Below are 27,261 nucleotides of genomic sequence, written 5' to 3' on the forward strand. Positions count from 1 at the left end.
AGGTGCTTTGGAGAATAGCTTGACTCCCTCTTCTTTGTGGCAGCCCCTTAGATATTATTTATATACTGTATATCCCCTTGATGCCATCATTCTCTTACAAGGCAGACCAGTTTTTGATGGAGTCTCTGAGTTCAAGCGACGTATTGTCATAATGTAGAAGTTATTCGAAAACAAAAGTGGTTTTGTTTACTAAGCAACATAACTGCTTTCACAACTGGAAAATCAGTGGCACTCAAATTGAACAGATTTAAGATTTTTATCTCTCTAGAAATTTATTTTCAATCTGTTCTTTTTTGGAAACAATAAGTGGGCTAACCACCTCCTGTCAAGCAGACTTTCAATGCGTAACTTTTTTTTCCTGCAGCAGTCAAATTATTTAGAGCTATGTTGTTGAGTCTCCTGCTGTACGTAGCACAACTTTGCACTTGCGGAGATAAAAGGACTTTCAGTAACAACTCAATTAAAATGTATAACAATTATATTTGTATGCCTCAGTTTGTGCCAAACATATATACTCGGTTGGAATTGGGCTGTATTGATATGAGACTAACATGAGAATCTGTTACTTAATATATTGCCTAAACCTAATTTTTTTGAGGTGGATCCTTGATTTACTCAAGACTTGTCAATACCTTTACCTCCTGGAGGGAAAAGTGTAGTCTAAAATTACTTATTGCAGTCTTTCAACATTGTCCTTGCTAATGCTTGTATCAGAGTCAACCATGGTAAAGGTCAAACACAGAGCCTTTGAACCAAAAATTCAAGTCATTATTTCACGGTCCTCTGTAGCAAATCTTTTGCGGTATTAATTTATCATTCACTTCTTCCCACACAAAAGGACATTTAACGTTTTGCCCTCATGCATATTGGAGAGGAGGATTAGTAACATCCCCTATTTTGAGCCCCTCTCTCTATGCTAGGATAAAATCATTAAGACAATTCCATTATTGTAGCATCCTGTATCTTTCTTTAAATTAGGTGTTATCAGGCTCAAGTGAAAACATATATGGAGTTTAATGGATTTTCTTTCCAATTTCAATCCTCAAATATATAAATACAGCAGCTTATTCAGATTTCATTAAAATGTGTATTCTGATTATCTTATTTGATAGTGCACTTTTTATACTGAATGAACAAATGTGACCATGATGATTAAAATACAACTGTAGCAATTTGGGGAAGAATGGAAAAAGTATGAGTTTGAAAATAGAATTTAGGGGAAAGTGTTACTTTCATAGTAACTTAGTGCTAAACATACTTTTACTCTTGTACACACAGCTCAGAAATCGATGCTAAGTTTTGAGCCTCAGGAACTCAATTAGAGTCACTCTGGTAAAACCTGTTTTTCAAATTCACTTTTTTCAGCGCCTTTCTAAATTTGAACGGGTCACTAAATGGATGGTTGTAAGATGAGGATTACCTATAACTTTTTTTTAAAAAAGGCAAGGTACTATTTATGACTTGAAAGGTTCATTTGTTATTTTTATTCCTGTAATGTATTTTCATTTTAGAAACAATATTTTATTTCTTTTAATCTTTTTAACCAATGAAGAGGCTCATCCAAGTCTCATTAGTTTAAAAAGCCATAATCTTAAAAATTCTTTTAAGCAAACGCTGATATAATTCACAGCATGGTAAAATATAGAGCCACTTCCCAAGTAAGAAGCTAAATGAGTAAAGTATTATCTTACTGCGTATGAAACGTTCCTCCTAATAATCACTTGAATTATATGGGGTTGTTTTTAGATGAAGCCAAATTCTTTTGTACTTAAATGGAATATTAACATCTACCTGATCTAGAAATTAGCTCCTGGAGGTTTTGCGGACTCTGGTCATTGATTGATATTTTTATTGCATTTTTTGTCATGCTGTATTTTATTTAGAAACCAAGGGAGTTCAAAACTATCAGTTGGAGGAAAGTAAAGAAAGAGGTAGAAAAAAATTATTGTTGGCTTGCTTGTTTAAATGATAGGCTCCCTATCTATAGGGATAGTCAAACTCTGCCACAAATTGATAAAAAGTGTAGTTTTCTCCTCATCCTTGTAGCAGCAAATTATGCAGATCTATTATAGGACAACAATTTCTACTTTAAAGGATTTGTTAATGCTTAATATTTTTTACTAATTTGGATGTGTACCAGTTACTACTCTGCTTGGCTGTGCAAAGAAGATGAAGAAAGCAAAGTATTACAAATTTAAAGGACAAATATTCCAAACTCTTCTGCTAATAAAAGATTAGTTTCTTGCATAACTGAAACCTCTTATAGCTTGCATGTTGCAATATCCTATTGTCTACATTTTCCGTAAAATGACCTCCTGAATGTAAGGCAGGATATCAATTTAATAAGTAAAGTTGAGTTTCTGAATTTTTAATCACATGAGTGAGGAATTCTGAAACCAGACTGATACAAGCCTTGATGTAAATTCTTACAAAAAAAAGCAGAAGCATGTAATTGACAATCCGTTGTAACCTAGGGACTAAGTCTAATATGTTTTTCAAAATAAAAAAAAAACTCCAGCCAGCACTGGAAAAGAAGGCTGAGTGGAGTGGAGTCTTCCCCCATGGCATTGCTCCAAAGCAGCTCAAGGCTAACCACATTGTTTTGTCAAAGTGAATCATGTTGCCTTGCAAATCACTTGGTTGAAATAAATGGTAAAAAAAGCTTCACGCAGGATGAAGAGATATGTTCAGCACCTTGTATTTACTAGTAAAAGTACAAAGGAAAAAAAATAGAGGTTCAACTATTCTCTTTCTGCTTAACTTTAAAAAAATGATTCTATGATTTTTTAAAAAAAACCACACAAATGCAGAGAAGACCGCAGATGATCATTTTTTTTCAAGTATTTTGTAAACAGAGTTAGTTCCAAGAACAGGTCTGTAAAACCAAACAGATGTCTAGTTAGACGCCAAAGATAAAAGGTTTGGCAGCCTGGAGTTGAAAGCAAAACAGATTTTTAACAATCTGTAAAGGCTTTACTAGTGGAATGCTGAAAAAGTGTATAATTTTCCCTAGGTAAGGAACACAGAAGCTTTTGCTTATTGTCAAAGTACGTACCTTTCGCCTAGTCGCGCAGCAGCAGCCCTGCCTGAGCTTCTCAATATCCTCTCAGGGCTGGTGATTGAATTTCCCAAACTTATGGTTTTGGGAGATTTCAATCTACCATCCCTGGGAGGAGCATCTGAGTTAGCTCGGGAGTTCATGGCTTCCATGATGGCCATGGACCTGACGCAGGTAATTCATGGACCGACTCATGAGGGAGGCCACACCCTTGACTTGGTTTTTTTATCTGGTCGGTGGTTAGATGATCTTGGTGGGGGCTCTCCAATTGTTATGCCCCTGTCATGGACCGATCATCATCTCCTGCGGCTGGTCTTCCGTTTTGCCACTCCCCACCGTGGGGTTGTTGAGCCAACTAGATGGTTCCGCCCCAGGCGCTTAATGGACCCTGAGAGGTTTCAGGCAGCGCTGGGGTCCCCACCTGCCTCCTCAGCTCACAGCTCGGCAGATGCCTTAGTGGAAGCCTGGGAAAGGACGGCCACGGAGGCACTTGACCGAGTTGTACCCTTGCGGCCCCTGACCCGGCGCAGATCCCAATGGGCTCCATGGTTCTCCGCGGAGCTCCGGGAGATGAAGCGTCGGAGACGGGGCCTAGAGAGCGTTTGGAGGTCCAGCCGATCTGAATCCGACCGATTGCCACTAAGAACCCATATTAGGTCTTATCTCGCAGCGATGAGGGTAGCGAGATCTAACTACTTCGCTGCCCACATCGCGTCCGCAGATAATCGCCCGGCCGCCCTGTTTAGGGTGACCCGCTCCCTCCTTAATCAGGAGGTGAGTGGGGAACCCTTGCAGGGGCGTGCCGAGGAATTTAGTCAACATCTGTTGGACAAAATCGCTCAGATTCGGACCAGTTTGGACTCCGACTGGGCAGTATCGGACGATCAGGACACGAGCGATCTTGTCAATGTCACCTGGGAGGAGTTTGATCCTGTAACTCCGGAGGAAGTGGACAGGATCATGGGGAGGCTGAGCTCCACCACATGTTTATTGGACCCGTGCCCTTCCTGGCTGGTTTATACAGCCCGGGAGGGAACACGAGGCTGGTTCCAGGCGGTTATATCTGCCTCTTTGAGTGAGGGTAGTTTTCCCGCCGCCTTGAAAGAGGCGGTGGTGAGACCTCTCCTCAAGAAGCCTGCCTTGGACCCGGCTGTTTTGAACAACTTCCGTCCGGTCTTCAACCTTCGCTTTCTTGCGAAGGTTGTTGAGAGTGTGGTGGCGCATCATCTCCCTCTGGTCCTGGATGAAGCGGATTATCTAGACCCGTACCAATCGGGCTTCAGGCCCGGGTACAGCACGGAGACGGCATTGGTTGCGCTGGTGAATGATCTCTGGAGGGCTCGGGACAGGGGATATTCCTCTGTTCTAGTCCTATTAGACCTCTCAGCGGCTTTCGATACCATCGACCATGGTATCCTGCTGCGGCGTCTCAGGGGATTGGGAGTGGGAGGCACGGTTCTTCAGTGGTTCTCCTCCTATCTCCTGGGACGCTCGCAGTCGGTGTTGGCAGGGGGGCAGAGGTCGACCGCGAGGCCTCTCGCTTGTGGAGTTCCTCAGGGGTCGGTCCTCTCGCCTCTCCTGTTCAACATCTACATGAAACCGCTGGGTGAGATCATTCGTGGTTTTGGAGTTGGGTATCATCAGTATGCTGATGATACCCAACTTTTCATTTCGACCCCAAACCACCCCAGTGATGCCCTCGACGTGATGTCCCGGTGCCTGGAGGCGGTCCGGGTCTGGATGGGGAGGAACAGGCTTCGACTCAACCCTGACAAGACTGAGTGGCTGTGCGTACCGGCATCTCGGTATATTCAGGATATCCCACCCCTCATTATGGGGAGTGAGTCATTATCTCCTATAGATAGGGCTCGCAACTTGGGAGTCCTCCTAGATTCACAACTCTCCTTAGAAGACCATATCGTAGCTGTGACTAGGGGGGCCTTCGCCCAGGTTCGCCTGGTGCGCCAGTTGCGGCCCTATCTAGACCGGGATGCCTTACGCACGGTCACTCATGCGCTCGTGACCTCTCATCTTGATTACTGCAACGCTCTCTACATGGGGCTACCCTTGAAGACCACTCGGAGGCTCCAACTGGTACAGAATGCAGCCGCGAGAGTTGTACTGGGAGTCTCCCGATACTCCCATGTCACACCTTTGCTCCGCGAGCTGCATTGGTTGCCAGTTGTCTTCCGGGTGAGGTTCAAGGTGTTGGTAATGACCTACAAAGCCCTTCATGGCATGGGTCCAGAATACCTTGGGGAGCACCTGCAGCCGGCGTCAACTTCCCTCCGCCCAGTACGCTCCCACAGAGAGGGCCTCCTCAGGGTGCCACCGGTCAAAGAATGCCGACTGGTGGCCCCCAGGGGGAGAGCGTTCTCTGTGGGTGCACCGGATTTATGGAACCATCTTCCGGTTGAGCTCCGGATGGCGCCCGATCTCCGCTCCTTCCGGCGCGATCTTAAAACCCATCTCTTTAAACAAGCTGGCCTGGCCTGATGGGACGGGGTGGGATTTTTATAAATGATTTTAATTCTAAATTTGTATTAATTTATGGGCACTGTTTAATCATGTTTTAATAATTTTAATTTTTGTATCTAATTTTTATGTATTGCCCTGTTCACCGCCCTGAGTCCCTAGGGAGAAGGGCGGTATACAAATTAAATTAATAAATAAATAAATAAATAAAGTGGAAATATGATAAATATGGAAGTTCCTACCATGAACCATGTTCCTGACCATCACATCTTCTGTAATAGCTTTTTAATATAGCCTTAATCTAAGAATCTTCACAATAATTTATTGAAGTTTTTCATATGTATGAAAAGAGAAAGATGGGACGTATTAAGTTCTTTAATTATTTAGCTGATAATTTTCAAGTCAGTTATCAGAATTTCACTAAAGAAAATTATGTGTACAATTGGACCCTGTCAGTGATGTGATCAGTGTGGCTACAGGGAAAGAAAAAAAAATTACCAAGGAGAAAGTCCTTTGCTAAGCTTTTTAGGACATTGTCTAAGCAGTGAAAAGAATCAGCTAACTGCTAAGTAAACCCTTTGCAAAATATGGAATTAATTTAGCCTTAAAAAAGATGGTCCTTGTTTAGAGATAAACCAATCCTCTGGATTAATTAAACAATTCATTCTGTGAGTTTGAACAACATTGTCAGGTAAAAGAAATTAGGAGCCAGGATAGAGTTCAAAGGTGTTACAAGTTTATTTCATGCTATCTATGCACAAGGAACTGATCTACTAACTATCAAGGCAAATTGGCTCCAGATAAGAGTCAACAGACTTCGATCTCTTATGATGACGTAGTGACTCCATACTGATGATGGTTAGCCCTGCCCTTGGGCTCAGCCTGTTCATCTCCTAGATCCATACTGCCCCAAACCCATTTAATCATGTTATGTGGACAAAGCTCAGTTCGCAGCTGATTCAGTATTACTGCCACGTCCAGGTCTTAATGACAGCAGCTTTGAAAAACATGCCTCTCTCTTGAATCTTACAACAAAACTACATAACCTGGCAAGCTTAGCATGTAGCATTAAGGTAGAAATTAAGTTAAAAGAATTCTGTATGTTCCTTGGGCCCTCCCAGCACTCCAGTATTGCTTCATTTAATATAGGTTACACTGATTTTATTTTACAATGTGATTTCTTCATCTTTTTCTCCCAAATCACAATTTCAGACCTATTTTAAACCTTATTTTTAACAGTGTTCTTGTAGGTGGGGGTTAATATTTAAGAGTAGGAATAGTAATGGTAGGATTCTTAAAAACAAGCCATTTCCTCCCTGCTTCACATCCCTTACAACCAAAGGCCCATATTTCCCACCCCATTCAAAATAGCAGTTTTTGGTAGGATTTTAAATCTGGGGGATGGAAGCAATTTGCCTCTCCATGACTTCCTGCTTCCCTTCCCATTCTGAAAAAAATGCTAAAAACTGGGCCAGAAAAATTCAGTCTCAGTTCTACTGGGGACATACTTTGGAAGACATGGAAGGTTGAGACGTAGCTCTGAGATATTCTCTATTCTGATCTAAGAAGTATCCATATCTTTTGAACTTAGTACAGGCATGTTTACAGTAGCTATATATATATATCACTTGAACAAGTGCCATAAAATCCTGTTGGTGTTGTAGTGCTCTCCTTGTTCCTGAACTCTGTGTTTCAAGCCTGTTAACTAAGGCACTGTTCCGTTTAATTCATTTTGTAGTCTTGATTGAACTTTGGAAAGGAGCAAAGGATGGAGTCCTAAGTAGATCAGTGCAATCACTTAGAGAACTAGGGAGCAAATTGAGGATTTAAACCCAAAGTTTCCCTAATTCTTACATAATACTCTACCTGGTAGGTAGTAACCTGATTATTCGCTCCTTCCGACGCCATCTGAAGACACACTTATTCGAACAAGCCGGCCTGGCCTGATGGGGGATGGTTTGCGATCTTACTGTTGTTTTTAATATATGTATTTACTGTTTTAGCTTGTGCATTGTATTTAATTGTTTTTTAACTTTTGTATTTTTGTATTTTTATATGTTTGCCCTGTTCACCGCCCTGATTCCTTTGGGAGAAGGGCGGTATATAAAAAAAATTATTATTATTAATAATAATAATAATAATAATAATAATAATAATAATAATAATAATAATAATAATAATAATAATAATTATTATTATTATTATTATTATTATTATTATTATTTATGTTCCAGTATCTGTTTGGAGTTACTTGCAGTTATAGAAATCAGCCAAGAGGTGGACCAGGTCAAAATATTCCACAAATGTGGCAGTTTTAAAGTTGTATGATTTTTTTTAGGAGATAAAGTTACTTTTTAGGAGATAATCTAGAAAATGAAAGAACTTAAAATAATTGCAATTAGTTATTTCATTGTTTTTTGTCCAACATTATTCATACTTTAAGACCACATTACTTAGCAGTGGAAATTCAATTACCTATATTTTTTCATTTATTAAAGCAACTAGATTTATTATTTCTCATTAAATGGTGTAGCCTGGTTCTTAGGCAGACTATGGATACTGAGACAAATGTTTGAATTGAAATAATACTTGTTTCTATAGGGGGGGAATGCAATTCAGAATATTTTAGAAAACATATGTCTCTATGGATTAATGGGAACAGCTTTGTTTAAATTGTTCCTGGAGATAAGTAGTCATTTACTCCATGGGTTATAAAACAGATATGGTAGTAACTCACCAATTGGGTTGATTTGTTTGATTACCCATTTGTTTATTTCTTGGTTGTGCGTGGTATTGTCAGGAGTTTTCTCCAATACCAAAGTTATAAAACATCAGTATGCTTCCTATCATGCTTCCTCAGAGTCCAACTTTCGCTTCCATAGAATGTCACAAGGAATAGGATGGCTTGCATGATTCTAATATTTATAGATACAGATGCTTCATGGCATTTGAATTATCTTTTCCAAGGCTTTGATGGCTGCCTACCACATTCTAGTTCAGACATGTCAAACACAAGGCCCGGGGGCCGGATCCGGCCCGCGAAGTGGTTTCATGTGGCCCATGAAGCCATCCTGAAAACAGTGAGGGAACGGCCCCCACTGCCTTGGCCCTGGCCCAGAGACCCTCAGATCTGTCCCACTCCTGCCCGGACCCCCATAGGCACCCTTGATGCGAACGATGTAGAGCTGGCCACGCCCACCCAGTAGGCCATACACACTCTAGCCACACCCACCCAGTAGGCCACGCCCACCCTGGCCATACCCACCCGGCCTCCTGAGGGCAACCGCAATGCTGATGCGGCCCTCAATGAAATTGAGTTTGACACCCCTGGACTAGTTTGTAGCATATTTCTTGGCTGCTTGTTCCTTTACTGTTGATTGATCCTAAAAAGCAGAAGCTATCAGCCACTGCAATATCTTCACTATCTATTCTAACTTGGACTGTTGGACATATTATCTTTAAATAGCCCCATTTTTTTCGCCATGCTCCTTGACTTTTATTACTGGAACTTGCAGGTCCTTAAAGAGTAGAAATATAAGGTTGGTAATATATCCCATTGGTCCTCATGTTTAGCTATGGTCTGAAAATAATAACAGCATTTTTGCCCAATATTTTTTTTGTAAGTGCAAATAGTTGCTCTTGTATTTATGTTATATAATGAAAGTTATCTTCTTTTCTTACCTTTTTTGGAATAGTATGGGTTTTTTTTTCATTTTATTATGAAAAAAACACAATATTTTGTCTGTTACTATGCAATAAAAAGCACTTTTAAAATATGCAGTAATTACTTATTCACCTCAAGTGAGTATATGCTAAATTTAGCTAAACCAAGCAGCAAGTTTTGTCCCTTGTGTCTTGAAAACATGAGCTGACCTGTCTTCTATTTTTAGCATTTCAAATGAAACAAGACAAAAACATTAAGATACAGTGTCAAACATTTTCCCTCCCGAAAGCTTGTTCAAATGCAATTTCTTTTTCAGCAAAAAGGGGTTTGGTTTTTTTTTTTTTTGCTAATTTTCATTCTGATCAAATTTTCAAATTGCTAATTTTCACTCTAGTTCAGTTTTTTAAAGCCTCATCTCCATGTGGTAATACCATTAATTATATATGCATTACATGAGAGTTCAACGGATTATGCAAAGTGATATTTCACTTTCCTTGACTAAATTACCGCAGTAAAAACAATAGTGCCTTAAATACACTGTAAACCATATAAATCAAAATTAATTTATGGTAATGGTTGTATATAAAGCATTGCAGTGCTAGTTGATGAAACCATTAACCTGGAGAGCCACACGATAACAAACATTAAAAAGGGGACAACTTGATTTATTCCCACCATCCTCCTCCCTCTCTTCCAAAGAAATGTATTAACATTGCTATACAGCTAGTATCAGCTTAATGACAATTCAGAACTGAATCTTGGATGTTGAATGAAGTGGTCATTAAATGGGACATCATGTGACTACTTCACTCAACTGCTACAATTCCATCCGTCCTGGTTAAATGGTAAGAAGCCTATAATGCCTCTTGGGGATGGGAGAGAATCTTGAAAGCTCCCCTCAGGAACTGAAAATCCTTTCTGCCAAAATCCAAGCAGGATCCTCAGCCCTGGGTGAAAAGAAATGTGCGGCCTAAGCCGGGTCTTTCAGGGCCTACCTGCCCTGTACGTCTTACCACACTGCCCTTCCATCCAGGAGCTCAAAATTCAGGATCTGAGGTATATTCCTTTCACCTGCTGAAGGGAGACCAGATCCCCTCTATGCAGAGAAAGGAATCTTCAGGATTAAGCTCAGTTTCTACACGCACACCCTGGGATGATATTGGCTCTCTACACGTTTGGAAGGGAAGGCCTTTGATGGTGTAGAGAAAGATAGCTCAGATCCTGAAAATATGTGCTCCATCCTGCAACTCGCTGAAGGAGTTGGCAAGCAGCTCTTTCAGCCAGCCCTCAGCCCTCCTCCTGGCAGGTGAGCAGCAGCCTGCAATCTTCCCTACAGGCTTCTCCATTGATTTACTGAGGAATCTGCCGGAGGAGATTGCAGACGACAATCACATGATTGTCAACTGCTTGGCAACAGGTCGTAAGTGCAGATGGGTTGCCAGGCATCCAGATAGCAAACGCCTGATGACAGGGGGGCAGGTGGGTGTTGCAACAGTCAGAAATGCTTTACAGGTCATAAAGCGCCTTTTCTGAGGCCATCGTTTCTTCAAACGATCATTCAATAATTACCATAAGTCTAGGACTGCACTTCCATTTAATTGGAGAGCCAGTATCGTACCTGGCTGAGAAAGTGTGTGGCTTCCACCATTCTTTACTGTCACCTAATTATTAGATAATGAGTAAATTAAGATCCTGTATTCCAATAAATATTTTCCCCATGGAAGAACAAGCCATTGAACTCACTGGTTGACCCAAAAATCATATTAGACTAGGGAATTGCCCAGTTTCTGAAGTAGAGTCAAAAAGTTAAGAAGACGCATGCAGAGTTTATAGAAAAGAAATCTGACGAAAGTGTATGGTTCTGCTACATCTATGTGGTGCAGATAGGACTTGATTATAGGAAAAAGTCCTCAATAATAAGATTAACATAATGAGACTGATAGTAATAATAGCTACCAGTTAAGGTGCAATACCAGTATGCCACTTAAAGTGAAATATTCCTGGAAAATTAAATGGCAGGCAGCTGAGCTGTGCATTCAATTGTTATTTTTGTAGCCTCATGATCAGAAAAGGAAATAAAATGGAGATGAGCCCGTCTGTTTTCCCTTCAGTGCCTTCAACTCCACAACTAGGTTTCTGTTTTGGGATGGTGCCATGGTACATTTCTCACCTCTCTCTTGATTGACATCTTTCCAAACTTCAAATGATCAGACTGTATAGATAAAGATTTTGAACTGGGTAAATAAAGCTTTTCATTTCACTTTATTTTGTTTTCAGTGAGCTACTGGAATGGCAATTAAACCCAAACATTCAACAGTTAGCTTAATTCCAATTGCATCACCATCTGCCAAGGCAGGAAAGATGGCAGATGAAGATTCTTCTATCAATTTGTTACCAGAGATCCTGGCTCAGGCACAAGATCTGAAGCTGATCCAACAAGATCTGGCAGACCTTAAATGTGATGCCAGAAAAAATGACTTGCTGTGAAGATCAATTGACTGCCCACTATTATGCAATCCAGTCATAATATTTTGGATAAATGAATTACCTACTTAAAAGTCATAATTGCACATGAAAAATCTATATGTGCTTAGCATTGAAAACTCCCGTCCATCAAATCCAGCTGAATTTATGAAGGATTTTTTTCCCAGAAAGCTTCCTCCTTTGGAAACAAATTTTTCCAGTCAAGATTGATCATGTAATTAAATTTCCTTTAAGGAATACTGTTACTAGTTCCAATATCATTATTGTACAATTCCTTCATGTTACTACAAGATGTTGCCTATATTTCAGCAGGAATTAGCAAAGTCTCTATTGAAGGTGAGTAAGATACCAATTTATCTGATTTTATAAAGAGGTATCTTAAAAGATAAAGGTTTGAGCAATACAGCTTCAGCATCTCCAGCTGCATTTTGCATTACTCATCAAAATCAGATTCACAGATTTAATAATCCTTCGAATGCAGAGCCCTTTATCTTACATTTGAAATCTGCGGATGGATAAGCCTGATGGGAGAAGCTTTGAGTTTGCCCGGAAATAGCCTTGTTTTGTAAAAGACTCTATGCTTTTTTTCCCCCATGTACTCTTCTCTTTGTTTTTTTTTGTTTTTTTTTAATGCTTTGAAAATAGCGAAGGCGAAGCTGCAGCAAAGATCAGTGAGCAGGCATTAAGTCTGGTCCAGTGGTATCTCTCCAGATAATGAGCGCTGGAGGATTTCCCACTTGCTCTGTGAAAGGCTGCTCTAAAGACGTTCTGAGGCTTCTTTTGAGTCTTAAGCACCAGGGCTGTGGAAGAGTCAAGGAGCGCTCACAATCAGAACATACAGTAGCCTGCCAAAGGGCATTGGGTTTGCAAAAGTGCTTTCCTAAGCACATTTGGAAGAATATTATTTCAGCAGAGCAATTAAGCCACCGGTAGAGTGATCACTTCACCCCAGATTAAAGATAAGACCTAAGGAACAAGTTAAAGGATTTAAAAATAATTAAAAGCAAAAAAAGCTTGCCAAGATTTTAAATTAAGAAAGTTTAAAATGGACTAAGGGGACAGTCGAATTTGGATTTACTGATTTTAATGTATTTTTTTAAAAAAAAAAATAAGTAAACTATTAATATATCTCTATGTGAAAGAGTTTTATTTGGACTAATGATTGAACAGCTTTGCAAAATAAAACTTAAAGGAAGTTATAACCTCATCCAGGTTTCAGTAATACAGGCTTAATCTACCTTTTCACCAATACTTTAATTTCTGGATTAAGGTACGGTACTTTTATTATACAGTGGGACAAAAAAGTATTTAGTCAGCCACCAATTGTGCAAGTTCTCCCACTTAGAAAGATGAGAGGCCTGTAATTTTCATCATAGGTATACCTCAACTATGATAGACAAAATGAGGGGAAAGAATCCAGGAAATCACATTGTAGGATTTCTAATGAATTTATTTGCAAATTATGGTGGAAAATAAACATTTGTTCAATAACAAAAGTTCATCTCAATACTTTGTTACATACCCTTTGTTGGCAATGACAGAGGTCAAACGTTTTCTGTAAGTCTTCACAAGGTTTGCACACACTGTTGCTGGTATTTTGGCCCATTCCTCCATGCAGATCTCTACAGCAGTGATGTTTTGGGACTGTCACTGGGCAACACGGACTTTCAACTCCCTCCAAAGGTTTTCTATGGGGTTGAGATCTGGAGACTGGCTAGGCCACTCCAGGACCTTGAAATGCTTCTTACGAAGCCACTCCTTCGTTGCCCGGGCGGTGTGTTTGGGATCATTGTCATGCTGAAAGACCCAGCCACGTTTCATCTTCAATGCCCTTGCTGATGGAAGGAGGTTTTCACTCAAAATCTCACGATACATGGCCCCATTCATTCTTTCCTTTACATGGATCAGTCGTCCTGGTCCCTTTGCAGAAATACAGCCCCAAAGCATGATGTTTCCACCCCCATGCTTCACAGTAGGTATGGTGTTCTTTGGATGCAACTCAGCATTCTTTCTCCTCCAAACACGACAAGTTGAGTTTTTACCAAAAAGTTCTAGTTTGGTTTCATCTGACCATATGACATTCTCCCAATCCTGTTCTGGATCATCCAAATGCTCTCTGGCAAACTTCAGACGGGCCCAGACATGTACTGGCTTAAGCAGGGGGACACGTCTGGCACTGCAGGATTTGAGTCCCTGGCGGCGTAGTGTGTTACTGATGGTAGCCTTTGTTACTTTGGTCCCAGCTCTCTGCAGGTCATTCACTAGGTCCCCCCGTGTGGTTCTGGGATTTTTGCTCACCCTTCTTGTGATCATTTTGACCCCACGGGGTGAGATCTTGCATGGAACCCCAGAACGAGGGAGATGATCAGTGGCCTTGTATGTCTTCCATTTTCTAATAATTGCTCCCACAGTTGATTTCTTCACACCAAGCTGCTTGCCTATTACCTGGAGGCGGTCCGGGTCTGGATGGGGAGGAACAGGCTTCGTCTCAACCCCGACAAGACGGAGTGGCTGTGCGTACCGGCATCCCGGGATATTCAGGATATCCCACCCCTCATTATGGGGGGTGAGTCATTACCTCCTGTAGATAGGGCTCGCAACTTGGGAGTCCTCCTAGATTCACAGCTCTCTTTAGAAGACCATATTGTAGCTGTAACTAGGGGGGCGTTCGCCCAGGTTCGCCTGGTGCGCCAGTTGCGGCCCTATCTAGACCGGGATGCCTTGCGCACGGTCACTCATGCGCTCGTGACCTCTCGTCTTGATTACTGCAACGCTCTCTACATGGGGCTACCCTTGAAGACCACTCGGAGGCTCCAGCTGGCACAGAATGCAGCCGCGAGAGTTGTGTCGGGGGTCTCCCGATACTCCCGTGTTACACCTTTGCTCCGCGAGCTGCATTGGTTGCCAGTTGTCTTCCGGGTGAGGTTCAAGGTGTTGGTAATGACCTACAAAGCCCTCCATGGCATGGGTCCAGAATACCTTGGGGAGCACCTGCAGCCGGCGTCAACTTCCCTCCGCCCAGTACGCTCCCACAGAGAGGGCCTCCTCAGGGTGCCGCCGGTCAAAGAATGCCGACTGGTGGCCCCCAGGGGGAGAGCGTTCTCTGTGGGTGCACCGGACTTATGGAACCATCTTCCGGTAGAGCTCCGGATGGCGCCCGACCTCCGCTCCTTCCGGCGCGACCTTAAAACCCATCTCTTTAAGGAAGCGGGCCTGGCCTGATGGGATGGGGTGGGTTTGTTATTATGACTTTAATTTTAAATTTGTACTATTTGTACTATGGGCATTGTTTAATCATGTTTTAATAATTTTAACTTTTGTATTTGTCTTTTACGTATTGCCCTGTTAACCGCCCTGAGTCTCTTGAGAGAAGGGCGGTATATAAATTAATTATAAAAAAAAAAATTATAAAATTCAGTCTTCCCAGCATGGTGCAGGTCTACAGTTTTGTTTCTGGTGTCCTTCGACAGCTCTTTGGTCTTGGCCATAGTGGAGTTTGGAGTGTGACTGTTTGAGGTTGTGGACTGGTGTCTTTTATACTGATAACAAGTTCAACCAGGTGCCATTCATACAGGTAACGAGTGGAGGACAGAGGAGCCTCTTAAAGAAGAAGTTACAGGTCTGTGAGAGCCAGAAATCTTGCTTGTTTGTAGGTGACCAAATACTTATTTTACCGAGGAATGTACGAATTAATTCGTTAGAAATCCTACAATGTGATTTCCTGGATTCTTTCCCCCCATTTTGTCTCTCATAGTTGAGGTATACCTATGATGAAAATTACAGGCCTCTCTCATCTTTTTAAGTGGGAGAACTTGCGCAATTGGTGGCTGACTAAATACTTTTTGTCCCACTGTAGATGGACCTGGCATTTAAAAGCTCTAGCCTTCCCTATAATGGCTTATCCCAGGTCCCTCCTCTTATATTTCCCTCTTCCTGCCACTATGATCTTCCCCTAATGACTACCTCCCTCTTCAGTTTTCTCGTCCTCATTCCTCCACCCTGATAATTAAGAGAATTACTGTAAATGCTAGCAATGATATCATCAGAATCTGAACGTTCAGTTATTATATTGATAACAAAGTTCACACTGAATTAACATGCTAACAATTGTAGGAGAGAGAGCTCCACAGAAACATCCTGTGGAAACTTAACTGTTGCAGAATTCAATTGTGTAGGAGAATTTTAAAATTAGAGGAAAATACTCTGCCACCAGACAATAAAGTCTTAACTTTTTGTATGACTACAAACCTTTCCACCTCTTGATAGTATTATCCAATTTGGCACTTACTGTTCTTGTCCTACTGCAAATCTTGGAAATACAGCATTTTTCTTTATTTCTAATACTTTCTTTTCCATGGATTGTTGTTTTGATTCATTGATGAAGATAGATATAAAGAACTGTCAAATTTGATTTCTTTTTCTTTTTTTTAAAAAAAATCACTGATCCCGTTCAGTAATTCAGTCCTACAGCTATCGTTACAATCTGAAATCTTGTTCATTTTGCAGTATATAATTCCACTCAGTTTGCCAAGCATCTCCTCTACCGTCTTAAAACTGTAATGTTTTAAGAGTTTGAGAGATGGATTTTATAACCAGAATTTTATTTTTACCTTTTGATGCCTCATTTGGTTTTCTTGATATTTCTTGGAAAAAGAATTCAAAACACTTGCTCGTAGTTATTATAAAGTAATATTAATAATGATATCCCACTTCTTTTCATTTTTATTTGGATCAATATAGCTATTGAAAAGGTTTGACTATTATTAATAACATTTAAATAATGTATAGTAGTAAAAGTAGCAAATAGAAGAGTGAAAGGCTTAGTAAATGAAGAAAAAGACAACTAAGGATTTACACTAAAGGTTCAAAAGAAGAGGGCGGTTTTTTCAGATACTCAAACCAGCCTGGATAAACTGAACCCCCATATAATCTATGGAATGAGGTGGATATAAATATTAGCAAACAAGGAAATAAATTAGATCAGTGAGCCATTTCACCCAGTGTTTTCTTTGTTCAGACCATTGTAATGATTCAAATAAGGAAACTTCTCCAGCCCAAAGATCTTAAGAGTTGGACTTAAGAAGGACTTTGAGACTGTTGGCCACACAAATGATTTCAGAAGGATACCCATTAAAAAGCCTCTGAAAATTAACAAGCAAATTCATATAGGACAGGGGTGTCAAACTCAATTTCATTGAGGGCCACATCAACATTACAGTTGCCCTCAAGGGGCCGGGTGGGTATGGCCAGGGTGGGCGTGGCCTACTGGGTGGGCGTGGCTAGAGTGCGTATGGCCTACTGGGTGGGCGTGGCCAGCTCTACATCGTTGGCATCAAAGGTGCCTATGGGGGCCTGGGCAGGAGTGGGACAAATCTGAGGGTCTCTGGCAGAAGGAGGGTCTCTGGGCCATGGCCAAGGCAGTGGGGGCCGTTCCCTCACTGTTTTCAGGATGGCTTCGCGGGCCAGATGACACCACTTCGCGGGCCGGATCCGGCCCCCGGGCCTTGTGTATGACATGTCTGATATAGGAGAACATCAGACACTAGCGAGCAGGACCACATGTGAAATTTCAGTTAAACTGATTTATTAATACTCATACCTATGCATAGGACTGTTTTCAACTAATGGTTAGCACTATTTTGGTGCTAGATAAGGATCAACAGAATTCAAGAAGTTGGACGTAGTCCATTTGTGGCTCTGTAGCTAATTTCTCTTTTGATTTCACTTCCGGGTTCTGCCACTCCTTCTCCTACAGAGACTTTATATAAACACTTTAAAGGGAAAAAAGCAGCACTAATAGCCAATACAATTTTCTTGGACTCTGAAGTGATATACATGAGTTGACCCTTTTATACTATTTGACTGCCACATTTGAAAATTTTAGATCAGACATGTCAAACACAAGGCCCGGGGGCCAGATCCGGCCCGCAAAGTGGTTTCATGCGGCCCGCGAAGCCATCCTGGAAACAGTGAGGGAACAGCCCCCACTGCCTTGGCCCTGGCCCAGAGACCCTCCTTCCGCCAGAGACCCTCAGATCTGTCCCACTCCTGCCCAGGCCCCCATAGGCACCCTTGATGCGAACGATGTAGAGCTGGCCACGCCCACCCAGTAGGCCATACGCACTCTAGCCACGCCCACCCAGTAGGCCATGCCCACCCAGGCCACACCCACCTGGCCCCCTGAGGGCAACCGCAATGCTGATGCGGCCCTCAATGAAATTGAGTTTGACACCCCTGTTTTACAGTAGATGCTTTTCAAAGATATCCTTATGTGAAACCCACTATAGTACAGTAATCGTTCAGCCTCGCTCTTATTGTATGTAGCATAACTAACTTGATCATACTAGCTTTCTCCAAAAAAGGAGAGCTGAAGCACTAAGCAAATTTGAACTAAGGGCAGAACTACTAATCAGTTTAAACAAGTGAATTATTAAAACTGCCACCTCCTATGAATACAGTCTCCGTGAAAAGTATAATATTCGGAACCGATTGTTGCTAAGGTGATCTCATACAATATGGATAAGGAAGAACAACAAACAATTACATGTGCAGTTTTTGCCGTTATGGTTTATTAGGAATACTGTTGAAATGGTAATACAAGAAATCCATTAAATAACCTGTTTTCAAATGTAAAGGCTATTTAGAGACATTTCAGAGCTGTAGATTCTGTCAGTCTTCCACTCAGGTTTTGGAACTGTGCAGGAGGACACCAGTCACAATGGTACGGAAACTAATACGTTCCCATACTAATAAAACTAAATGTTTTATTTATAAATACATTTATAAATGTTTTAAATGAAAACTAACGGTATGGAAACTGCATAAGGGATGGAAACTAATCAAGGAGAGAAACAACCTTGAACTAATGAAAAATTTTCTCACAGTGAGAACAATTAACCAGTGGCACGGCTTCCCTTCAAAAGCTGTGGGTACTCCATCACTGGAGGCTTTTAAGAAGAGATTGGACAGCCACTTGTCTGGAATGGTATAGGGCCAGGGTAGGCAACCTCGGCTCTTTTATGACTCATGGACTTCAACTCCCAGAATTCCTGAGTCAGTATAGCTGACTCAGGAATTCTGGGAGTTGAAGTCCATGAGTCATGAAAGAGCCGAGGTTGCCTACCCGTGGTATAGGGTCTTCTGCTTGAGCAGGGGGTTGGACTAGAAGACCCCCCCCAAGGTTCCTTCCAACGATGTTATTCTGTTATTCAATCTCTTCTGAGAAGGCAGACCAGTCTACCCTTAGGCTTTGCTTATGTAACAGTGGTAAGCCTTGTTTTCAACATGAGAATCCTCTCTTGCCAATTGAATACTATTTTTTTCTTTTGACAAAATCTTAGCTAGGATTATTATTTTTTTCTCTTCAAACTGAACCTTTCAGACAAAACACTACTGATCCTAAATATCAGCGCTGGTTAATCACAACTCCTGAATCAGTTTAGAAAAAAAAAATTTGAAGTTTTGTTGATCTGTATACTAATAGCATCCAACGTATCTTTAGGTTCCATTCTTTGTTTCATTAATAAAATAAATAGAACAGTATCACACACCTTTATTATACTGACGTATCTAATATTTCTAATTATTTAATTATATTAATGCTTAATGTCCTAGAGATGAATATAGTGTGTGTGTGTGTGTGTGTGTGTGTGTGTGTGTGTTGTGTGCACATGAAAATTGGATTTATGTATGCTAAGTCTAGGGTCCATTGGAAGAGCAGAATCTGGCATGGTCTTACAGGTATTCATCATCAGATATCCATGCTATGTGCGTTAGAGGCTGGATTGCTTCCAATCATGTAAGGGCCTGGAGCATTTTCTTACAGTGAGGGTCGGGTCTGCTTTGTCCACCCCCCTGAAGCTTTGCACCGGCTCGCCACAGGGTTGCTTAGCCCCTATCTGTACTCTTTGTACACATAGGACTGTGTATCATCCGACCCATCTACTGTGATAATTAAGTTCACAGATGATACTACCGTGGTGGGTCTTATTACGGGTGGGGATAAGACAGCATACAGGGCGGAGGTACAAAAACTATCCATATGGTGTTGTAACAACAACTTGCACCTGAGCATTGGCAAGACAAAAGAGATGGTGCTAGACTTCCGGAGGAAAAAGGAGGAACCTGCCCCACTTTACATCGGGGAGGACTGTGTGGAGAGAGTTTCCTCCTTTAAATTTCTGGGAGTCTATCTCTGCGAAGATCTTACCTGGAAAGTTAATACAACCCAGGTGGCCAGAAAGGCCCAACAGAGACTTCACTTTCTCAGGGTCTTGCGGAAGAACAGGGTAGAACAATGGCTAATGACCCTCTTTTACCAGTCTACTATAGAGAGCATCCTCTCGTACTGTATTGTGGTTTGGTATGCTGGTCTGACAGCCACAGATAGGAAAGCATTACAGAGGGTGGTGAGCACAGCACAAGACATCTTGGGCTGTCCTCTGACACCACTGGATGACATCACCAGGGCTCGCTGCCTTGGAAGAGTGAGGAAAATTCTCAGGGATGACTCACACCCTGGACGGTATCTCTTTACTCTCCGACCATCCGGTAGGAGATATAGGAGTATAGCCAGCCGTACCAACAGGCTGAAGAACAGCTCTTATCCATGGGCTGTTAGGCTTTTGAATGGGATATAATTTTATGAACTTTATGTATGATTGACTTGCGAGGCCAGTGTGTTGTGCAATTAGCTCACATGGTGTAATAAGATGGAGGGTTTGTGTCACTGTAAGTTGGGGGTGGGGGCACGAAGGGAGGCTCAGCCAATCTCAATGTAGACATGGTTGTACTTTGACAATAAAGGTTCATTCATGCAGAGCCCTGGAATGGACCTTATCCACTCAGTTGCTTTCTCAGGCTTTCTTTCATCCCAAAGCCAGGAGAGAAGAATGTCAGCATAAACTGCACCCAGCATGACCTTAATATGAACCATTACTGTTCTAATGGTTTCTCTGCATGGCATTATAAAGGCAGTGATTGGTGTTTTCCCCTGGCTAGCATTCAGACATTGCCAACTATGAGTAAAGCTGCCACTCATTGCCATACGTAATGTGTGCTGCAGTGGTGTTTGTAAGATCTGGGCGCCTCATATAATCAGTGTTTTCTCCAAAGGACTATTATCCTGTCAATGCACGATCACTAGATGCCAGCAAAGAGTTCATCTTTAAGTGCTTCTAGTGTTTGCCTAGATTTGTGTAGCTCAGATGCAGCTGTTGTGAAAGCGTCCTTGGAGCTCAAGAAAAGGTCTTGATGTGAGTGAGAGGTACACTTACTATGGGATGGTCCTGGGTGCATCTGTATGTTTTTTTCTAATTGATCTTTCTGGTGGCAGAAAGAATTAAAGAGTTGCCTCTCTTACCTGCTACCTAATAGTATTTTATTTTTTATTTTTTTATTTTAATTCCATTTATATCCCGCCCTTCTCCGAAGACTCAGGGCGGCTTACAAGCTTAGCAGTAGCCTTCATTCTATGTATATGCCTGCTTATTAGGGCTTTTACACACACCCCAAGCGGCAATATTCCAAAGTCAGCTTAATTGCCCCCAACAATCTGGGTCCTCATTTTACCTACCTCGGAAGGATGGAAGGCTGAGTCAACCTTGAGCCTGGTGGGACTCGAACCTGCACTAATTGCAGGCAGCTGGTGTTACTTAAGGAGGCATTAGCCCACTGCTCCACCAAGGCTCACGTAGTCCAGATAAATGTTGTTGAAGAGATGAAGTCTGAGAAATGAATTTGATTCTTGTGACAAATCATTAGATACATACAGCTTTGATTATCCAAAAGGGCAGCAGAGGAAATCAACTGTATGCAGCTGTGTGCTGAGCCCATATTTACACCAAACTGCATTCTATGATAAATTTCTTAAAAGAACCTTCTGCCTAGCAAACAAGAGCAGCAGTCATTGTGAAGTGAATTCTCCACCACGTAGGCTACAGAAGCTCAGGAGCCAAGCCCTGTCAGTTATATAGGTTATGCCAAGGAGGGCTGCTCAATTTCAGGGCATTGAGCTCTCTAAATTAGCTGGTTGTCCAAGCTGTTTAAACAAATTTTAAAAAGGAAATGACTGCAGAAGTTGCAGCTCAGGTCTCTCTCGCAACCCAGATAGTGCTGCCAAACAGTTACTCAACCCAGCGACCAAATGAAAGTGTAATGAAAGAGGCTTGGCCTGTTCTATAGAATTAGGAATCTTTTATATAGCATTAGAGCAGACCTAGTTCTAACACCACATCTGTTTTTACCCTAACTGGTATTTCTGTGTGTGTTGGGCTGAAGGTTTGAGGGGGGAGTTTTCTGTTTTCTTCTAACTTTGTTAACTATCCAGAGACATGAATTTCAGATGAGAAACTATATAGATTGAAATAATAAGCAAACAAAAATTTCATACACCCAGATAACAAAACAGTCCATTCGTAGTCCACACAGACTAAACCAAACTGATCCAACCTCCCCGCCCTACTGTCTGAGGGAACATCCAGATCTTCAGTGCTTTGTGAAAAGTCACAAGGGTTGGGGGCATCCTAATCTTTGGCACTGCGACAGAGAAGGCACAATTCCTAGGTCACCCAAGCTGACAATTCCTAATGGAAGGAATCTGGAGTATGCTAACTGCCAATTCTGCTGCAGCAAGCAGAACTGACTTGGGACACAGTCTTGCAAGTAAACTGGCACCATACTAGGTAGGGCTTATGGGTGCCAACCAGCACTTTGAATTGTTCCCTGAAGCCCAGCGAGAGCCAGCACAGGTCACAGAACAGTGATGTCCTAGGGCATATAAGAAAACACCCAAGAATGCCTGCGCACCAGGCCAGGGTGATTGCACTGGCAGACTTCCAGTTAAAATATTTTGATAGATTGACTGTTTTCCCTCCTAAGTCCTAAGCAAATACATTTAATAAATAAATAAATACTTTCCTTCATGACTGTTACAGAATCAGAAAGTTAGCAATTACCATAATACATGCAGTTGAATTGTACTGTTTCCCTGAGCTTTTTGACTTAAATTTATTTCTGATCAGCATGGATCTACAGCTTTGACGAGTTGCTAAGAAAAAAGCTTAGATGGCTTGTGGTAAAAAAATAATAATAAATTCTTAGAACACCACTATTATTGTTGACAAGTAATAATCTATTGAAGGACTCCCTGGAGAAGAACCTAATGCTGGGAAAGGTTGAGGGCAAGAAAAGAAGGGGATGACAGAGAATGAGGTGGCTGGATGGAGTCACTGAAGCAGTAGGCATGAGCCTAAATGGACTCCAAAAGATGGTAGAGGACAGGAAGGCCTGGAGGAACGTTGTCCATGGGGTCATGATGTGTCGGACACAACTTCGCAACTAACAACAACAACAAATAATCTATTCTGGAAACAATGGGAGTTTTCCACCTGAAATTGTCACACACATGTGTTATTTGTGTTTTTCAGGGAACAGAATGAATGTAGATAAATATTTTCTGTGGTTTTCAGATACTAGGCCAACTTTTGTTTTGTAATAAAATTATTAAGCTATAGGAAGCCATCTTATTAATCAAGAATTTTTTTCCGTAATGTAAATGGTATTTGAAATTTTCATATTCTACTGACATTTATCAGAAGACTGTTATTGGAACAAAATAAAGTATAACAAAATTATTCTTATAGCAAGTAAAGAATGCTTTTCTTAGTTTTAAGGTCTTATGATTCTTCTCCTAAAATAAAAAATAATTAGGATTCAGGTTATCAACTTGCCAGTTTACTGTCACAGGTTTACTCTCTTTTTTGCCAAGAAAATCTGTCTTGGAAAAGAAACAATGTTTATTTTCTTTATGGTGTCCTTACAGAAAATGGAAAGAAATACTACTTGCTTCCTTTTTTTTACACAACAGAAGAGGAAAGTAGGTTATTAGGACAATCAGATTTGGGCTGGAAAAATCTGAATGACCACTAAAAGTCTGGATGACAGAAAAGAGATACAAAATTCCAACCTTGCTGCTGTATACAGATCAGCTAGATTTCTGGAACCCAGTTCTGGTAGCCTTAACTACACCATAATTCTAGCCTTATATCCGAGTCAAGGCAAATACTTTATTTCCCCATTCCCAGGTTCTTGCAGCAATGCTCCAGGATTAGAGGAATAATAGTTCTACAGCTGTGGCCGAAAGTTCCGCTAAAGGCTCCTATATTTCAGGGATGATATATTGAAATACTAAATTCTCTTTAAGGAAAACAGGCAGATTTTCAGGAAAGGTAAAGATTCCCCCTCACATGCATGCTAGTTGTTTCCAACTCTAGGGGCTGGTGCTCATCTCTGTTTCAAAGCCGAAGAGCCAGCGCTTGTCCAAGGACGTCTCCGTGGTCATGTGGCCGGCATGACTAGACGCCAAAGGCGCACGGAACGCTGTTACCTTCCCACCGTAGTGGTCCCTATTTTTCTACTTGCATTTTTTACGTGCTTTCAAACTGTTAGGTTGGCAGAAGCTGGGACGAGTAATAGGTACTCACTCTGTTACGCGGCACTCGGGATTCGACCCGCCAAACTATTTGATCAACAAGCTCAGCATCCTAACCCACTGAGTAGTTAATTCAAATTTAGACAAATGTTCATTTCTATCTCATCCTACTTCTGGAGATCTCAGATAGATGTGGCAATCCTGGGAAACAGGTCAGATGGAATTTAATTTTGTCTCCGTAATCTTGATAGCAGATTGGGGATTTTGGTATTGGTTTTCAAATTCAAAACCAATAGCACCTAAACTCCCACATAAAGTTGGGCATTGAACAAAAGGAAGAATATTAATTCTTAATTTATTTATTTTTTAACTTTGTATACCATGTTTTAACCGCCCCGAGTCCTTTGGGAGAGGGGCAGTATATAAATCCAATAAAATAAATAAATAAATAAGGTCAAGTAATATTCTTTTTTGCTATCAAATATCCCAGTGTGTTGTGACTCAGGGCCAGCCTGTGGGTCCGACAGCCGGCTCCGACGTATCGGAGGACTCAGATGAGGGGGAGGAGGGAGACGAACCGGCTGATGATGGTTTGGAGGCTTTGCAGAGTCCTCAGCCGGGGACCTCTTCTCAGCTGCGTGAGCCCGAGAGTGCGGAGGATGATGACCCACAGCTGGCCCTGTTCAAGGACGCCCGACGCAGGAGGCAGTCGAGCAGGAACAAACAAAGAAAGGCTATGGGACTCCTCGGGAGGAGGCACAGGGAGACCACGCCCTGAGCTCTCTATAAAAGGAGTGTTTGGGGAGGGGCTGGTTGCTGAAAGCAACTTTTCCGCTTGAGAAGACAAGCTCTAGTGTTTTTGTTAACTGCGTAATTAAATCTTGGCAGAAGCCTTTTAGCCTTGGACGCTCTCCAGTCTCTTCTTTCTGATAAGGGGTTTGTTAGAAGAGGGCTGGTTCAGAACACAGTGCTCCACGTGGGCTTTTCTGAAATTGCTGCCAAGTGGATTGGAATTTTTATTAAATTGCTAGTCTGCAGTGGCTAGGTAAAGTTAGAAGTTTCTGTGATGAATTATTGTTTATTTATATAATATATCTTTAACATTTTATTGTTGCTGACCTGCTTTAGGAATATCCTTTCAGAGCTTTTTACATACGCCCTAAATTATTTTTTTATTTCCTGATTTCCTCTGGGGGAAAAGTTACATGTTGTTTTGAATTTGAATTTAAAGATAAGTAGGGTATTTGATTGAAGATCAGTAATTTAATATTTTGAGTTCTTCGGGAACTCTTTGTGCATGCCATCTATACCTAGCAATTTGTTAATCTGTTGATAAGCATAGTACTTCATTTTGTTTTATCTCTATTAATTTCCTTTTTTAAAATTCCTTCCCAGAGTAGGCTAGTTTTGCCTTTGTTTTTGTTCCTAATGATAAGCAAGTTGTTCAGCTTTTTTATACTCTTTCTAGTATGTTTATATACCTTTCACTCCTTGGTCTAATTAGCCAAGTTCTTTATATGACTGCTTAGTGGTAATATGGTTTTTAAAAAAATATTATGCTGCATCTTTCATTTTGTATTAATTTTGCCAGTTTGTATTACCCGTATATACTTGAGTATAAGCCGACTCGAGTATAAGCCGAGACCCCCATTTTCACCCCCAAAAACTGGAAAAAGTTATTGACTCGAGTATAAGCCGATCCGCCGTTCTGCAAGCCTCCACCGCCGGCGGAGGCTGGATCCGCGCTCTGCAAGCCTCTGCCGCCAGCAGAGGCTCGATCCGCCATTTTGCAAGCCTGAATACACAGGAATACCCTGTGTGGCCACGGCTCTCGGGGAAGCCCTGGCTGTCCGCTTCCTCGCTCCACGCTGCCATTCGGGGCCCGCGCGTTCCCCGGGCAAATCGCGGCGCCCAGCAGGCGAGGAAACACGCCCGCTCCAGTCGCCCCCCCTTCCCTCAGGAGACGCGAAGCAAGTGACCGCCCGGAGCTTACCGAGGACTTGCGCGCGGCCGAGGCTTCGGTGCTTCCAGGATCGCGCGCACCTCTCCCAAGCCGCCACCGTCCGGAGACCTGCCGAAGTTTGGGAAGGTTTGGGGAGGTGCGCGCGCACCTCCCCAAACCTCCCCAAACGTCGGCAGGTCTCCGGACCTCCGCGCCCTGCCTGCCTGAGCGGAAAGAAGCAGGCAGGCAGGGCGTGGAGGTCCGGAGACCTGCCAACATTTGGGGAGGTTTGGGCACCTCCCCAAACGTCGGCAGGTCTCCGGACCTCCGCGCCCTGCCTGCCTGCTTCTTTCCGCTCAGGCAGGCAGGGCGCGGAGGTCCGGAGACCTGCCGACGTTTGGGGAGGTTTGGGGACCTCCCCAAACCTCCCCAAATGTTGGCAGGTCTCCGGACCTCCGTGCCCTGCCTGCCTGCTTCTTTCTGCTGCGGAAAGAAGCAGGCAGGCAGGGCGCGGAGGTCCGGAGACCTGCCGACGTTTGGGGAGGTTTGGGGAGGTGCGCGCGCACCTCCCCAAACTTCCCCAAACTTCGGCAGGTCTCCGGACGGCGGTGGCTTGGGAGAGGTGCGCGCGATCCCGGAAGCACCAAAGCCTCGGCCGCGCACAAGTCCTCGGTAAGTTTTTTTTGTTGACTGGAGTATAAGCCGAAGTGGAATTTTTCAGCCCAAAAAGTGGGCTGAAAAATTCGGCTTATACTCAAGTATATACGGTACTTTTAATTGTCTCATTTTGGGCAGTAGTTCTTTTCCCTTCTGACTGCTTTGACCTTGCACATTAATCATACTAGGATCTTCTTGGACTTGACAAATCTGCATGTTATATTCTAGTTGACATTTTATTAATGGCACTTTTAAATAATAATTATCCATAGATAGATGTATCCTCTCATTTTTCATTAGCCTCATATTTTTAAAAGGGTTTTATGAAGTTTTTTTGGTGAAGTCAAATCAATTATTGTATGATTTCACTTATGTGAATCATTCTTGGCAATTTTGCAGTAACCTTTATGCTAAATGTTATCATTATCCTCAATCAGTTCAGTTACTACTTCTGTTTTCTTCATACTATAATTACTTTACAGGTAATATGGACCAGGAAATCATATGTAGAAAGTATGGCTTCTAGTACTATAAGTAAGCATCAATTACAT

At 42.1% G+C, this 27,261-nt stretch overlaps 1 protein-coding gene across 5 annotated transcripts in view; it reads left to right on the plus strand.

The window, feature by feature from the left end:
* Positions 1-27,261, plus strand: part of COMMD1 (copper metabolism domain containing 1) — a 97,691-nt gene that overhangs the window by 10,274 nt on the left and 60,156 nt on the right. The window lies entirely within an intron of this gene.

This window comes from Vipera ursinii (genome assembly GCF_947247035.1).
Source record: "Vipera ursinii genome assembly, chromosome: 1".
NCBI lineage: Eukaryota > Metazoa > Chordata > Lepidosauria > Squamata > Viperidae > Vipera > Vipera ursinii.